Here is a 6,883-nt window from a genome sequence, read left to right as displayed (position 1 = left end):
TGTGCCCAATTATTATTCAACTCCGCAAGGCTTCCATGTCACAACCCTCACCTGACCAAACATCTGGAGGGATTTTAAACCCATTATCCTCACATTACTTTGTTTGCACAGGTAATTTCCATTTTTACTTTTTTTGTGTCAAGACAATAAAATATATGGAGCTAGCAATATGGCCGAGGACATGTCTGTTCAAACAAGAATCAAATTACAGCAGTGGAGGAAGGTCAATTCAAAGACCTTTGTTTTCATTTCCTGTGACCTCTCTGCTCAGAAGTCTGCTACCAATATGGACATTAAGGCTATGCTTCTGAACTTTTTAACCACCATTCTCACCTTTATTCCACTGGGCAACCAGTACGGTACAGAATTGGGTCACAAAACTGTTCTTGGCCTCTCATGTCCTGTGCAGGCCCAAAGGGATAAGGGGGAAAGGTAAAAGCCACTCCAATGTCAACCCAAATATAGTACGTTTGCAATACTTAGAAACTGAAACGTAAACTGGACATTTTTAAAGTTTATTGAATTCTGTCACTCAAAGAAGATTTGTGTATACCTTATTTTTTTCTTTAATTAGAACAGATTAATGCAACCATGCATTCATTCATTTCAAAATGTTTTTTTCTTTTTATTTGTGTATTGCTGACCAGATTCATGCAATTTTCACATATATAGAATCATGCTTTAGAAAGCAAGCCTATAAGAAAATGCATTAAATACCCACGCAGCACATTATGCACAGGTTCAAACACATGACAGTATGAAAACAAGAGATTTTATTAAAGTATAAAACTCCCACATTTTTATTGTAAATGTTGGGTTTTCACTCTCTGTAAACCATTATGGGAGTTACTAAAAATAAAGCAAATCTATATCTGAGTTTTCATTTTATGAAATGAGACAAATTATTGTAGAACTTCATGATATTCAAATATTCATCACATCTAGGTCACTACAAATGTGATGGGCAACTACATTTTCAAATCTGATCTGTCCCATCAGTTTTTTTTGCTTTAAATCTGCCACCCATCATCGCTACATAACACCCCTGAGTTGGTTTGTGAGACAGTTTGTGACCACTTTGCTTGATGTCTCAGATGCATAACAGCAGCTAATTGATGTCAGTAGTCAGCACACCTTCATCCAATGCACAAGGCAAAACGGGAATACATTGACACACATACTTTATATAAGCGGCAGAATGATGTTTCAGAATATACATTTTATATCAACATTTATTTCTTAACATTTGAAACCCATCACTATACACTCTTCCTCCATATAAGGCAAGATAACAAACAGTGTGACTGCAACTTTATTGTTGCATTTTTTTATTGAAAGAGAAATAAGTTCAGGTTGTTTAGGAACGCACAAAAGAATTGCCTTGAAAAGTGCTGCTTGTGACGTGTCGCTGGCTGGATTTGTGCTCTACAATTATGCATTTCTGCACTAAGTCACTCCGCTGAGTAGCTGACAAAACGTGATGAAGAGTAGCACCACATACCTGTCAGTTGTACAAGTGCTGCTGACAGTAGATCAGATCAGTCAACTTTGTTTTTGCACAATAAAAACAATACATTAAGAGGAAGCATCATGCTGTTAATCAACAGTGTGTTACAGTAATTTGCCAAGCACAGACTTCTTAACAGATCCATCTTATTGTTCTCCAAAAATAATTAACACAACTTATTACAAACTTGATCAATTATTTGGTGGATCTACACAATCTTTTTAAAAATATATTGTCTGTCTGTATGAAACTTTTTTCAATTTATTTTGAGCCTTGTCTTAAATATCATCCTGTGCAATAGGACAAGTAACAAATACAGAAAGCTGGTGTGAATTAATAAGGTAAAATCCTTGCATCATTACAGCCTCATTGTTTCTTATGCTACTGTTGGAGCCTAAGAATTAGATTAATTTATTTTTGCTAAATTATTAATGTTATTGATCTGAGATTTATTGTTTGAATGGTGGATCTATTGTTTTTCATTTATTGATTTGTTTTGCTTAGACCGTCCTCCTTGTCAATCAGCCTCCTGCTGTGATTAACAAGCAGAAGCAGCTGCTGTGTTTGATCTGATTGTTTGGTGAAGGAGTGAAATAGGTTTTCTACCACCAATTAACGTTTATATTTACCTTTTTTTGTAAGTCAACTTAGAGAATATTTCTGTTATTTTTATAAGTAAAGAAAACACCCCTTTTGAAACAAGAAAACTCTCTGCGAGTGCTTTGTGTTTTCTGTTTTGGGTGAGTTGAAAACCTCCTACAAGGAACTCCACTGTCATTTTTGGATTTTTGGGAACTTGTTATTCTGCAGGAGTACACAAGTTAATCTGGGATGGCGATTGTTTGTAGGAGCAGGGAACTTCCATTAATCATAAACTTTTCTTCAGGTGCCCGGCATTGCACCAAGTCATTTAATCACAAGACAGTTTTTTGGCTGAGACTGCATTTAGGATCCTTGTCTTTATTTCAGCTCTTTATTTTCTCACTCATACTCAATGAGAGTAAAACAAGAGTTGTAAAACTTTACTAATAAGCAAATATTTTTTGAGCATATTATAAAATGTCACTTTGCCTTTTTCTGTTCTTCATAGCAGGAAGTGTAAGGATTTTCTAGCAATTAGAGCGTGTCGTAGAGTCGCTAAAAAACAATGCAAACATTGATGCTGCTCAATTAACATTTAGCAAAAGGCTCAATTCTTCACCGTTTATTGCAACCTCCAGCAACAGCAAAATTATTTTTTATTAAAAAAAATATACATGTTTGCTCAGTTTTGTTACATTTGTTTTGTTTGCAATTGATTTAAAATGGCTTGTAACTTGGAATGTTTTTATTCTGAACCTTACTGGTGAAGGCTATCTGGGTGGGAAGCTTAAACTAACTAAAATGGGATCATCAATGCAATATTAACTTGTGATGGTGACTGTTTTGTATTTTTTATTCATAATATCTTGTTTATTCTGCTTTTGTTCCAGCCTTAGATGTCTGTCCTTTTCAGAGAGAGGGGCTTCCTTCCACTTTCTGAGAGCTTTTCTGTGTTAGTTTTTTCTGCGGGCACTGAATTATCTGGCCACCCTCCCATGACCTCAACAAGGTGTTTCAGTCCACAGAACAGTTTCTTCAATGCTTTTCACACAATTCTGAGTACAATCTAAGAAATGTTGTGCATCAAAATCCCCAGAGATGAGCAGTTTCACAAATGCTCAGAGTAGTCAGTCAGGCACCATAAAAAAAGCTTTGATTACAGAGACTATTTTGAGATTAACATTAACTGATGCTTCTGAAATTGTTCCTCTTTGCTCCTGCTACAGAATGTGATTATTGTATTGCATGTTTAGAACTGTTGCTTGATTGAAAGAACATCCTGGGTTTGAATCCCGTTCTGGTACTGTGGGTTCCTAAAAACAGCCTAAAAACATTTATCACAGGTTAACTGGATTAGATATGGGTGTGTGTGCATGTCCTTTTGACTTAAATGCTGCTATGGCTGTACGAAAGGAGACCCTGCTAGCCTAGTGAGATAGGCACTAGCAACCCTGGGACACTGCAAGGGTCAATAGATGTCTTCTATGATTGTGAATCAACCAGAAGATAGACAGACACACACCTAAACAAAACCCCAAAAACAAATAAAAAGTATTTTCGAGGTCTCCTAGAGTCTGGCTGTAATGTAAGCAACACATTCCAATTTCTAAATATTGATATGCTATTTACACATATCTTGGTATTCAACTTCTACAAACATGGCTTTACATGCTAAATTGTCAACCCCATACAATAGAAAAACAATTCTTGACTCTCATCCAAGAAGTTGTAAATATCATATTTGGATGCATGTGGATGCTCTGCCATCCAGCCGTGTTCTGCCATGTTCTTCAAACAGCAAACGAAAAGTCACAGACATTTCTCTAGAACAGAACATTGCATATAATGTTGCCTCTGCATGTACTGTTTTTATTACATGTTAAGTTTGTTTAAAATAAAACTAACTGAATGTCAGGTTTGGTAAATTGATATTCTGGTAATTAAACATTCAAGTATACAAAGTAGAGTATTTTGTTTCATTTGAGTTCCTGCTGTTACCATGGACTGAAAGTTTACATATTTTAGCCAACACTGTAATTGCAAACCAAGTTAACATTTTGTTTTCTGTGTGAGAAGATGCACATTTCAGTATTTGAAGAACATTTGATTTTACATGTCCAAATGTTGTGTATCCTCTATCCGTTTTGCTACATCTGATTGAAAGTGGCAATCAGAATATTGAATGTAAAGTCTTTTCAAAGTTGCTGGTCTCATGATTTTTCTTGCATTTCTAAAAAATGTTTTCTATTACACATGTCACAATATCCATAAAATTTGAAACAAACAAAAAACGCAGCCAAAGAAAATCCTGTCAATATATTTTATTTTCAATCATAACAAGAAACTGGAGATGTCATATTTTCCTGCTTGTAAACAATGTTTAATATAAAATGTATGGAGCTCTGTTTTCTCCATCTCTGTTTCAAATTCACCAATTAAATTGACGTCTCAAGAGAGGAACATTTCTCTGGACACCGGGCCTGATAATGACTTGTAGATTGAATTCTGTTGAATTGTCCTCTATGCTATCTCTCACTTAATGAAAGAAAATATATTTCCTTGCATATTTATATTATCAGATTTATCACAGGCAGGAGGGGTATTCAGCTGAAATTGTTAGTGTAATTTTGCAGAATAGACCCAGCTTCTGCGGCTGCTCTCTTGTGCATATAAGTTTACCATTTTATGATTCACCTGGGAGTGTGGCAATTTGCACTATTCTGTATAGAAAATACCTCAAAACACACATAACGCTGTCATACTGAATACAAATGTGTATAAAGCGCGAGATATGATCACAAAGTGTGGTTCGGTAATGGGAACGTGAGATGTTGCAGTAGTGGAGGGAGAAATTCATCTACCCAAGCAAGACTGTGCAAGCAGCTACAACAAATCACTTCGCTTCCAGGGCAGCGTTTCTTCAGAACACAAAAACTGCTTGTGAAAAAGCTATGATTTGTTTGTATATGACTGTCAGTTGAATATGTGTGTAATTCTTTCAGCCTTACTGGTAAACAGCTCAGAAACATCTTGAGTTTTTTTCCCCCCGCTTTTTATAAAAATCAACTTCCTGTTTGTACAATCCTAAGCTATAATTTCTGGTTGCATAAAATTGGTTGAGAAAAGAAAACAGACTATTAGTTTAGGCAAATAAGGCTCATTTTCATTAAAAAAAAAATCTATATATATATATATTTGTACTAAATGTATTAAAACAAGTCCTCTAAGTTTTTTAAGTTTAAACTTTTCAACATCTTCATCACCTTTCAGCAAGTTTGTAAATGTATTTCAAACAGATGAGTGGAACATTTTCTGCCTCTTTCTAACATTCAGCAACAGAAAATTAAATGAATTACTGTTGAAAAATGTTTCCTTTCAGACTTTGAACCCTTATGTATTCTATTCATTTAAGGAAAATTACCATCTAGGCCAACCTCTCTGCTTGGCATTGAAACCTTGAAACCAATCAAGCCTCCTGTCCAATATAATATTTTTGCAATGACAAACTCTTTTTGATCTATGACATTGTCATTTTGAAGGTTAGGAATTCTTTGCTTGCCAGTCAAGGACTGATTCAACAGGGAATCCTAAATTATACAACTAAATTAAAAAGAGGAAAGTCAAGACAGCTGTTTGCATCATGAATATCAAGCAACTATAACATTTTGTACTTTGCAAATCTTAGTCGAAATGTTGTAGCAATCCTTCAACATCCCTGATTCAACATAAATACTCTGACAAAGTTTCTCACAATTAATGCAGAGATCTAATCAAAATTGCTCTTAAAATGCCCTCTGCTGCACAAGCTGACACTTTGTACGATTTAAGTTAAATTAAAATCACATATGGAAACCTCTAGAGTTCCCATACAACTTAAGGCAATGTGGTGTGTTGCTTTCCCAGATAACTGTTGGAGGAACCATATGTTATCCTTTCGTGTCCTAAAATACAGCAAAACTACACAGAAAGACTCCAACGATTTTCTGTGTGCAGCCTTTGTTTCTTTGAAGTGGATATTCTGTCTTTGCTTCCTTGTTTCTCCTGTCAATTAAATTTAACTGAAGTGAATTTCAAGCTGCTCCAGCTTTCTGACTTTATAGCCTGGAGACTTCTTTGGTGGGCATCCTTAATCGAACAAAGAGCTTTCTAAAGGAGAAGTGACAGTGACTTGTTTACACAGAAGAATCACTAGTTATCCTTGACACTGCAGACTTTATTATCGAACAACTCATTTGGAAGGTAATGAAATGGGTTGTGAATCATGATATGTGTGAGAGAAACCTCTGCTCTACTCTTGAAGACCAAGGCTGCCTTCATAGACACAGAAAGGGAAAGCATTAAACATTTTTCAAATAGTTTTTATTTTCTTCTTGTATTGTTTTGATTACCTACATTTTTTTCATTAATCTATTCCTGCCAATAGCTCAATATGTATGTGGTACTACACTCTTTATATATTTTCTATAGCTAGGTATAGGTGATATTTTAGAAATGCAAAAAAAAAAAAAAAGCAAAAGGTTCAAATATCTGTAGGTTTCTAAATGAAAGCTTCTATTTTATGGAGACAGTTGTTTTGAGTGCCCTGATTACTCTTCTAACATTTGATCAGTTTATATATGTTGTACAGATGTAGGAGGACCATTTGGGACCATTTGGGAACCATTTGGATAGTTAGAAACTCTTTTCTTAATACACACTGTAGATCCATTTTGGAGTCGCATGCTGTGTCAAACTGCTTTTACCTGATTGCACCTATTCCACCTCGAGGTTTCCCTTCAAAAATCCCACTGATCT

The sequence above is a fragment of the Poeciliopsis prolifica genome, unplaced genomic scaffold, assembly GCF_027474105.1.
Source record: "Poeciliopsis prolifica strain line A6 unplaced genomic scaffold, Auburn_PproV2 SCAFFOLD033, whole genome shotgun sequence".
NCBI lineage: Eukaryota > Metazoa > Chordata > Actinopteri > Cyprinodontiformes > Poeciliidae > Poeciliopsis > Poeciliopsis prolifica.
The sequence above is the reverse complement of the archived record's forward strand: the minus strand, read 5'-3'. Positions refer to the sequence as shown.